The following is an 11,206-nucleotide window of genomic DNA, read 5'->3' as shown; positions in this document are numbered from 1 at the left end:
CCAGATGATGACCCCCAAAAATAAGAGGACGATCAGGTGGACATAGACCAAAAGGCAGGCATTTTGATTTTTCAAAGTTGACCTCGAGGCCAAGGTCACAGCACTTGTCATATAAGCGGGCAAGGGCGACTGGTGCCTGTACAAAACAGTTCCTTTGTGAAAAAACAAGTGCAAGATCATCCGCATAACATAGTAGTGTAACACCATGGCCATAGTTGGTATTAAGGAGGCCCTCAATGAGTACATTAAAAAGAAGGGGGCTCAGCACACTGCCCTGTGGAGTGCCGTTCTCATGCAGGTAAGTGGCAGAAATGTGACCCTGGAAGCGGACTCGAGCTGATCGGTCATGAAAGAAATCCTTCACCCACGAGAGAAGTCTTCCCCCCACCCCTTTAGCTGCAAGAGCTGCCAAGACAGGCTATCTCAAAAGCTTTCTCGAGATCGAGGAAAACAGCCATACCATGACCGCATCTCAGCGTACCCAAAAGGGAAACGAGACAGTGTATCGTGCTTCTGCCTGGGAGAAAGGGAAAAAGATGTGGATGGAGAGGGCCTAATCTCCAAGCAAGCCGCGAAAGCACTAGCCTTTCCGCAGTCTTAGCTATGCAGCTGAGAAGGGAAATCGGCCTCATGTTGGTTGGGTCACGAGGTTTGGGTATGGGGTGAATAATGGCTATTTTCCACGATCTCGGGAGGTGACCTTCCACCCATGAACGGTTGAACAAATCAAGGATAGTGGCCTTCCCACTAGGGCCAGCATGGGCTAGGAAGGAGTACGCTACACCATCACTTCCTGCAGCTGTATCCCGCCTGTTTTTAAGTGCCCTGTCGAGTTCATGATTGGTAAAAAGGTGATCAGCGACATCCAAGTGGGAGCAAGCTGCCTCAATTGCTTCCACACGAAAGTCTGCAAGGCGTGCCTGCAAGTCCCTGACATCTTGCGGTAGCACACTAGAAGCTGTGCATGCAGCAAAGAGGACTGCAAGACGTTCGGCCTCGCCCACTGGATCAGGGTGGGATGGTGGTCTGGGAAGCTGGGGACTGGACTCATATTTAATACGGGCCCACATCTCTTTAAGAGTGGAGTGGCAGTCTAGGGACCGGCACCATTTTATCCAAGCCTCCTCCCTTGTACGGTGTTTTTCATGGGAGACATGTCGCGCCACTGCAGCCAGGTATTTCCTTGTAGGTGAAGAGGGTCATCATCGAAATGTCTTTCGTGCCGAGTTGAGCCAATGGTTTAGTTCACGGACCCTCTCATCGTAATACCAATGGTCTTGAAAGAGGGCCGTGGGGCTCTTCGTAAGGGGAACACTGGCAGTGGCGGCATGATGAAGTGTGTGGGCAACATGTTCTGCATAGTCCTCAAAGGTGGACGGAGGAGCGACAGAGACTAGGGCGACCTGAACAGCCTCAGCAAATGTTGGCCAGTTCGCCCGTCGGAGGTACCAGCGAGGTGGAGGTGGCGGAGGAGGTGGGAGTGGGGCTGCCGGGAGATTCGTCACCAGAGTGAAATGATCGCTAGTGAGATATGGGTGTAGGGACCACCTGGACACACTGGCAAGAGGAGAAGAAACGAAGGAGAGATCAAGTCTACCACCTCTTACATGGGTGGGCTCAGACAGATCGTTTAAGAGGGCTACTCCAGGGAATTCTTCTAAGGCCATGGCGAGGTGGCGACCGTCTTCATTTGTTGAAATTGGCGAGGAGAGAACAGGGTGGTGAGCGTTAAAATCTCCCGCAATAAATGTGGACTCCGCTGCAGCATGAGCCATAATCTCTCCCACATCAAGGGTCCCTGCTGGATTTTTATAGACATTGAAAAATGTCAGGCAGGTCGAGGCAAGATGCAAAACAACACCTTGCACCTCTACGCCTCACTGCAGTGTATTGGAGGGTCGTACTCGTGGCAGGGGATGTAATCCCGAACGAGGATAGCACATCCTTGTGTAGTACCCCTGATCTGGGGGAGAAAAAAGCCCTTGAAACCTCCGAGTCAAAAAGTGGAGCTGTGGGGGAGGAGTGTCTCTTGGAGCAGGAAGACATGTATGTTTTCCTGAGCAGCCACCTCCTGGAGGTGGGCGAGCTTGCTCCGTGCCCCTAAGCAGTTCCACTGTAGGACCCGGAGGCTGGCAGCGGTGTCTGGCACTGGGGAGGATCTGTTGGGAGTCCGAGGGCCCTCCGCTCTTCCTCGATCGCTGCTGTGGCTGGTGTGAGTCCCGAAGGAATGTTGACTGACATTTGGGGGCGAGGCAGAGAAAGCTCGATTGGTATTGGCTCTTCCACAGTTGTCTGTGTGGGAGGTGATGCAGGAGGTACTAGGGTAGGAGGGCGTGGGTGCTGCTTTGCCTCCACCACTTGGTCGACAATGGCGTCGATGGCCTGCACTAATGGTGCCGTTTCCAGAGGCCTGCCGAGAACTGTGCCCAGCATCTGAGCCAGGCTTCTGGCAATTTCTGTGCCCAGCGTTCGCAGTTCTTCCCTTGTGAAGACTATGAGAGGAGAGTCCGTGTTGTGGGGCATGGGTGGAGTAAACTCCTCGACTGTCTTCCGAACTGGAGGGGGAGGAGGGTGATGGACCTCCGCGGTCGTCATGAGACGAGTGAGAGCAGGTTGGAGTGGCGGAAACACTGCCTTGTCTAGCACTGGAGGTGCAGTTGCTATTGGATGGCGTTGCTGTCCCCAAATGAAGGTTCCTGGAGGTGCTGGTTTGTTGCTGCTTGCCTGTTGCTCCTTTACCCAGGCAACTTGGCGTTCTCGCCCCCGATCGACCAGTGCTACTCTGGTAGGGCTGCTGGGGTGCCACGCATGGTGTTTTCCTGAGCAGTTGGGGCAGCGGGTGGAGACAGCCTCCTTGGCCTTGAATTTGGCCAAGCACCTCTCCGTTTCGTGCGGGCTGCTGCACATCCCGCACACTGTGGCCCGGTTGCAAGTGGCTCTGTGGTGGCCATATCGGTGGCACTTGTAGCAGCGGAGTGGCTCAGGGGTGAAGGGGTGGAGGTGGTATTCTCCCCAGTTCCCCAGGTCAATCACAGGGATCAGAGGACCCAGCAGGGTGACAACAACCTGCCGAGTCTCCTCCCTGGTACGCGCTTTCTGGCAGCGGGTTGCCTCTTCGACCTGAGGGTGCTGTAACAGTATCTCCACAGGCATCCACAAGGGGTAGCCCATGACGACTGCCTTTCTGTTCTGCTGCCCAGGTGTCAGCTCTATTAGTTTGACAGGGGAGGCCTCGTCCCGTGCTGCCGCCCTCAATAGGTCATAAGCTCCCTCGTCTTTCGGCACCAAGACTGAGCTCCCATCTTTCCCGATTAGATTGGAGCATCGCAGCCCCGGCAGGTGACGCTCCAGTGAGGCTACAGCGTCATAACTGGTCGCGTGCCCCTCTTGTACAGGCACGTGGAACGCTGGGAAAGAAGAGCAAGGCGGAGGGCGCACGGCTACTGACACGGAGGGATGCCTCCTCGGCACCGAAGTCCTGGATGCTGGAGGAGGGGCGTTTCCCTGCAGCGCTCGCCGTGGTTTGCACACCACAGGGATAAATCCATCGGCATCAGGAGAGTCGACAGCTGTAGCAGAATGGGCAGCTTCAGCAGGAGAGCCAGCAGTAGTAGGTGCTGTTGCAGCACGGACTTTCTGTGCAGCCAAGGCAGCAGGTGGTGGCACCTTGGCAGTGGTGGGGGCCTGAAGGAGCAGGCGCACAGAGGGAGTGGCGGCTGGATGGGTGGCACCAGCGGTCTTTCCTTTGGTTCTGGGGACAGGAGGAGGAGCCGAAGCATCGTCCTCCATTCCCTTATGCACACGTGCAACCTTGCTTGCACGTGCACGTGCCGAAGAGGAAGGGGGGCCTGAGGAAACAGGCCGTGCATGAGGAGCAGTCCCCTTAAGCCTAGGAGAGTTAGGTGAAGCAGAGGCGTCGCCAGACGTCGACGAGTGGGAGCTGGCGTCTTTCGCCGCTCCCGCTTGGCGCCTGGCACGGCAGCAGGGTGAGACGTCCTCTGCTGGGAAAGGGTTTGACGGGCTTGGCCCGTGGGTCGGGGGATTTGTGTCCTCCTAATCATGTCCCTGAGGGACAGACACACAAACATACACAAACATTACTCACACAGACACACACACATACACCAGACACGCACAAAAAACAAAGCAAACACACTGAAAAAAAACAAACTAGAAAGCACGGCAAAAAAAAGGCCCTACAGTAACGGGTACCTATTCTCCCCGCCCTCTAAAGGGCGATGTAGGAGACCCGCTACTGCCCCCTGTGGGACTTGTCTTAACCCTAGTAGAAAGAGCCGCCCCTGATGCTTCCTATAACCAGGCCCTAAAGGTCCCTCTTCATGGAAGTGCCCTAACGGCACCCCTTCAGGGTTCGGCGTCATACCACGTCACGGGACACTAACGGCTAGCCGTGAAAAAAAAAAAAAAAAAGCACACACAAACATAAACACATGCAAACACACTAGACAAACACTCTCACAGGCAGTGGCTGTCTGTCAGGGACAGAGCTGAGCCTCGAGTAAAGTAAACAGAAACTCAGTCTCTGTAACGGAGACTGAGTCCCAAAAGAGAAAGAAAAACCAGGAAAAGCTAGCAAAATTCCACCTTAGTAAACGAGACAGAGTCCAGTCTGAGAGATAGAATGGCCAGAGCTCCGAACCAGATGGCGTCTGAGCAAGGAGTGTCCTTCGAGGCTCTGCGCCTGGGCTTATATGCAGGCCTACCACAACTTCATTGGGTCACCAGTTCGTTAATTTAGTAACACCTTAACTAGGTAGTTATACACGTGGTGTGAAGGGGAACAATTAACCACACAAAATATGCATCCACGTGACAATATATATACATATATTTATACGTATATATATACATATCTATATCTATATCTATATATCTATCTATCTATATACTGTATATATCTATCTATCTATCTATATACTGTATATATATATATATACTGTATATATATATATATATATATATATATATATATATATATATATATATATATATATCTACTGGTCTCTCTCTCTCTCTCTCTCTCTCTCTCTCTCTCTCTCTATATATATATATATATATATATATATATATATATATATATAAATATATATATATATATATATATATATATATATATATTTATATATATATATATATATATATATATATATATATATATATATATATATATTGTTACATAGCCTATGATTTCATCATCCTTTGTATAATTCTAATGTGCAGTGTGCTGCGTGTTTGATCACGATTCGCCACGTGGCTTCCATAGTGACCAGGCTTGCGTGTTCTACCTCACTCACCCCTTCTCCCCCTTATAGTAGGATAAGTCGTTCTTTCTGTTGTTCAGAGCAGGAGTGTCAACTCTTCGTCCTCTGTGCCTTCATTTGCGCGTCCTTCTTGCAAGTAGAATCAAGCTCTGCTGGCCCCCTATATAATGAGCTCAGTCTCTGCATTAGTTGCTACTTAGATCTACTCATTTTGTTCACATCTCTGTCCTCCCCTGTATAGTGAATTATTATTTTTGTGAGTGCTCAGGAAGTCTCCAGCCATCTAGCTGCTGTATAATTTGTTACCATTTTTCTTGTACTTTTTTTTTTTTTTTTTTTTATGTGTCCGACTCTGGGCAAAGGCTTCAGGGCCTATATCTTGGGGGCAGTAGCCTATCCCAAGGCCCAGTAGTCCTCCTACACCTCCACATGTCACCACTTCGGCGCTAACACCCACCGTCCATATCGAATACATGCTAGGGCTGTCTCATACAGGACTGGTGTATTGGTATTAGCAGGGGTATTTTTACGACATGTCGGTGGGTCATCTGCATGGTTTAAGGCGTTGATTCGTAGGCCTGGTAAGGTTTTTGTGATTTATGTAAAGTTTTTGATGTCAGCCAGTGTTAGTAATGTTTTGTATCTGTAATAATATTATATCTTACTTTAACTGAGCATTATTCGGTTCTCTTATATATCAGGGCTGACTTAGATAAATTTGTTCTTGCTAAATTCGTGTTAATAGAAGCTATTGCAGTTAACCATATATGTAACCTGTTTTGCCATTACATTATCCTTATGAGTCCTGAATGTCTAGTTGTTAGTTTGAGCATTAAACTTTAACTTGTAATTTTACCTAACTCTTTTGTTTTGAACCTGGAACTTTGCGGGACACTAGTGATTTTAGTATTCTCACTTGAAGTGTTCATTATCTCTCTCTGTTCCGTAACTATATATATATATATATATATATATATATATATATATATATATATATATATATATATATATATATATATATATATATATATATATATATTGCCAGACGCCTTAATCCCTTATACGGGGTGGCCACAAAAATATTGCCTCCACGTCCCCCTGTCCCCCGACATTTCACCGCCCTTCTCCCACCTCCCCCTCCCCCTCTCTCATATACCTCTCCACTCCATCCCATCATCTCATCCTCGGCCTCACCCTCCCTTTCACCCCCTCCACCTCACTCACATTCACTCTCGTCGTCAATCTCTCACCCTCCAACCTCTCCACATGGCCAAACCACCTCAATGTGTTTCTCCTAATGCTTCCTATCACTGCCACACTTCACTTCCATACGTTAGAGTTGGTATCATAATTTTCACTTCCATGCTCACTTCCTTGTTTCTTATCATTGCCTTCAAGGAACCAGCAACCTTTCTTCCTTCTTGTACACTTTCAAGCACTTCACCCTTCAAATTTCCATCCTTAGTCATCACACTACCCATATACATACATATATATATATATATATATATATATATATATATATATATATATAGAGAGAGAGAGAGAGAGAGAGAGAGAGAGAGAGAGAGAGAGAGAAAGAGAGAGAGAGAGAGAGAGATCCATTTTACAATTCTATGTTGCCCCATGAGTAGCATAGGAGCCCGGGGCTGGGTACGTTGGTCCTGACATTTAAGATGAGACTTCCACTCACTCTGTGAGTGGCAATATGTGAGCAATAAACCCCGACCATCCCTTGAATATAAACCTAAACAGGCTCAATCCGATCGGAGCGTCTTAGTTACTCACTAAACACCAGGTGCCATAATTTGGTCATATGGTTTCCACCCAGCGTGGTAAATGGTTTCCTAGTGTACAGGAAACCATTAGACTTGTCACTCAGTGTAGAGCTACCCATGAGCAGAAGGAAGATGAATGAATCAAAGAAAGAAAGACAGAGGAGTGTAAAGTCTCCATTCTAGGAGATTTCAATGTTCACCACCACCTTTGGCTCTCCTCTCCTTTCACTGATCCACCTGGTGAACAAACCTACATCTTTTCCATTCTTAATGATGTAGAGCAACTTGTACAGCATCCTACCCATATCCCAGACCGCCTTGGAGAGAGCTCCAACATACTTGACCTCTTCCTTACAACTAATCCTTCTGCTTACACTGTTAATCTTTTCTCTCCGTTGGGCTCCTCTGATCACAACCATATCACCTTAACCTGTCCTATCACTCCGGTACGGTCTGTGAACCCTCCAGGGAAACGTCGTCTGTGGCATTTTGCAGCCGCGGATTGGGAGGTCCTCAGGCAGTTCTTCTTTGATTTTCCCTGGAATGATTATTGCTTCCATGGCCGGGAGCCATCTGAGTGTGCCTTGCGCATTAGGGAGGTTATTCTCTCGGGCATGGAAGCATACATTCCTTTCTCATATCCTTCTACTAACGCAAGAAAGCCTTGATTTAATCAAGCTTGTTCTAATGCCGTCCGCAACAAGGAGGGGGTTTACAAAAGGTACCAGAGCCAACCCACCCCTGAATCACATCATCTTTACGTTTCTGTCCGGAATCGTGCTAACTCCGTTCTTCGCTCTGCTAAAAATAATTTCATCCATACTAAATGCTCTCAACTCTCCAACTCGAATTCTTACAACTTTACCTCATCATCCTTCCCTCCTCTTTTCTACTCTGATTGTTCTGTAGCTATTTCTTCTACTGAAAAAGCAGATCTCTTTGCACAGACTTTCTCCTCCAATTCCACCTTAGACGATTCTGGTGCTGTTCCTCCATCACTTCCCCCCTCTGACTTCCTCATGGCTGACATTAAAATTTCTTCAGCTGATGTATTTTCTGCCATCCTTGGCCTCAATACTAACAAGGCATATGGGCCTTATGGGGTCCCTCCTGTTGTTCTCAAGAACTGTGCTTCTGTGCTTACACCCTGCCTAGGCAAACTCTTTCGCCTTTGTCTGTCAACCTTCTTGCTGGAAGTTTGCTTTCATTCTGTCCCAAAGAAGGGTGACCATTCCCAACCCTCCAACTAGCGTCCAATTGCTTTAACGTCCTGTATTTCAGAAATTTTTGAGTCAATTCTCAATAGAAAAATTTCAAGGTATCTTTCCTATTACAACCTTCTCTCTGATCGTCTGTACGGGTTCCGTCAGGGACGCTTCGCTGGCGATCTTCTCACCTACTTTTCAGACTCTTGGTCATCCTCCTTTCGGGACTTTGGCGAAAGCTTTGCCATTGCACTTGACATCTCAAAGGCTTTCGATCGAGTCTGGCGTAAATCTTTAATTTCCAAACTGCCCTTTTACAGTTTCTATCCTTCTATCTGTGCCTTCATCGCTAGCTTCCTTTCTGGTCGTTCTATAGCCGCTGTTGTAGACGGCCATCAACAGTGGTGTTCCTCAGGGCTCTGTCCTATCACCAACTCTCTTCCTTTTATTCATCAATGATCTTCTAAGCCGTACATCTAACCCTATCCACTCATACGCTGATGACTCCACCCTTCACCTTTCCATTCGGTTCCCGCAACGCCCATCTCAGCAGTTACTTCAACAAATAAGAGATGAGGCTATGGCACACCTAATGTCTGACTTGGCTCGTATCTCTGACTGGGGTAAAAATAATCTGGTTGTTTTTAATGCATCTGAGACTCAGTTCTTACATCTATCAACCCAACAAAATCTTCCTCAGGTATACCCATTAATGTTTAATAATATTCAGCTTAATCCTGCATCATTCTTGAACATGCTTGGGATTTCATTTACTCGGGACTTATCTTGGAAAGATCATATTACATCTCTTGTAAAATCTACTTCCAAGAGATTGGGTGTGCTAAGCCGACTCCGTTCTTTCTTTACCCCTGCACAATTGTTGTCTCTATGAAGAGGTTTTATCCGCCCCTGTATGGAGTACAACTCTCATGTGTGGGAAGGTTCCCCACATACAGCTCTTCTCAATAGGGTGGAGTCAAAGGCTTTTCGTCTCATTAACTCTCCTCCTCTTACTTGCTCCCTTCAACCTCTGTCTCTTCGCCGCACTGTTGCATCTTTATCTATTTTCTATCGCTACTTTATTGGTCACTGCTCCTCTGAACTGTCTGCATGCATTCCTCCACCTCTACAACGTGCGCGTAGCACCCGTCTAGCCGCAAACTCTCATCCCTTTTCTGTCCAGCTCTCTAATGCAAGAGTTAACCGTTACTCCCAGTCCTTCATGTATGCAACAGGCCAACTCTGGAACTGTCTCCCTCTGTCTGTATTTCCTGCTGCCTATAATCTCCAGTCTTTTAAACGCAGTGTGTCCAGGCATCTCGAAATGATCGGATCTTGAATTTGGCTCTCTATTGTATTTTGTTGTTCTCTTGGAGGGAACTGTTATTGCCGGCTCATGGCCTTTGGTTCCTTCTTTCTCGCATAAAAAACAAGTCACCTATATTCGGAAGGAAGAGGAAAGAATGAAGGAAAGACAGAAGAGGAAGGAAGGAAGAGAGGAAAGGTCAAACACCCAATGCAGCACTACATCGAGTGAGTGGATGGTGAGTGTCCCGACCTACCTTACACACACACACACACAACACACACACACACACACACATATATATATATATATATATATATATATATATATATATATATATATATATATATATATATCGATAGATATATTGATGGTGTTACGTGTGGCTGATCAAATTACTTATATCCGTATGTATGGTTCAAAGCATTTATTGATCATAAAGTGAAATTTGCCAGTAGAAGTTTGTGTCACTGTATGATATGTAATTTTGAGCCTTTTCCGATGATTAAACTAATGCACACATCTGTTTCTGTAACTTTCCGTAGACTCATTGTTGCCGTTAGAGCTGCCTTCTTGTGTCTGCCCATGTTAGTTTCGATTTTGTTAATGAGTTCTTTTACGCCTTGCATACTTCCGTGTGTTCATATATAAAACCCTATTGTCTGTTACCAACTTGACACACACCAAAAAAAGCAGAAGACGGGGCTTGTGTGTTGGGTGGCCCCTCAGGACCCCCCCGGGCCCTGTCTTCCTCCTGACTATGGAAAAGCTCACCCCCACCCACCGGGTTGATGTACGGACCGGCTTCCACTATAGGTGGAGGGAATCTTAAAACGAACGAAACGTTACCAACTTGACTTAGTGGCTGAAGTTAGACCGGTGTGTTGGTGTGTTCGGTTCTGGGATATTTCATACGTCGTAGTAGTATATCTGCTAGACATGAGTTTATGCTTATTAATTTAGAGTGTCATCATATGATCTACTATAGGATTGTACTTATTGATATTGAAATTATTATAAGAACTAATTTAGAGTCATTCCAGTTGCTTATGTTAATGTCACCTATTGTATTCAAGTGTCCTGAGTCTGTATCTTCAAACGGTTTCACAACCCAGGGGCTAGTTTCAGTGTGCTGGTTTATATTTATATTTCTTGTTAGGAGCTTTAGCATAATTTCTGCAAGGTTTAGTTTGACAGTCCTTTTCAAACCTGGTTGATTTTGTTATAGCTTTAGGTATGTGTTCTATCTATCTTTTGCCAGACTCCTTCATCCCGTAAGGGGTGGCCACAAAAAAAAATCGCCTCCATGTCGCCCTGTCCCCCGTCATTTCATTGCGCTGCTCCCAGCACACATCCCTCTCTCCCATATAACTCTCCACTCCATCCCTCCATCTCATCCTTGGCCTCCCCCTCCCTCTCCCCCCTCCATCTCACTCACACTCTCCTCGTCAGTCTCTCACTCTCCATCCAATCCACATGTCCAAACCACCTCAGTTTGATCGAGAAATTTGATCGAAATCAAATGAAAACTGAGTTATATTGTTCACACACACACACACACACACACACACACACACACACACACACACACACACTGAGTGATGCAATACATCCTCACGCTTAGGGGTAGAGATC

Source organism: Coenobita brevimanus, chromosome 77 (assembly GCF_032717465.1).
Source record: "Coenobita brevimanus isolate Jiangsu-jjx chromosome 77, ASM3271746v2, whole genome shotgun sequence".
Classification (NCBI taxonomy): Eukaryota; Metazoa; Arthropoda; class Malacostraca; order Decapoda; family Coenobitidae; genus Coenobita; species Coenobita brevimanus.
The sequence above is the reverse complement of the archived record's forward strand: the minus strand, read 5'-3'. Positions refer to the sequence as shown.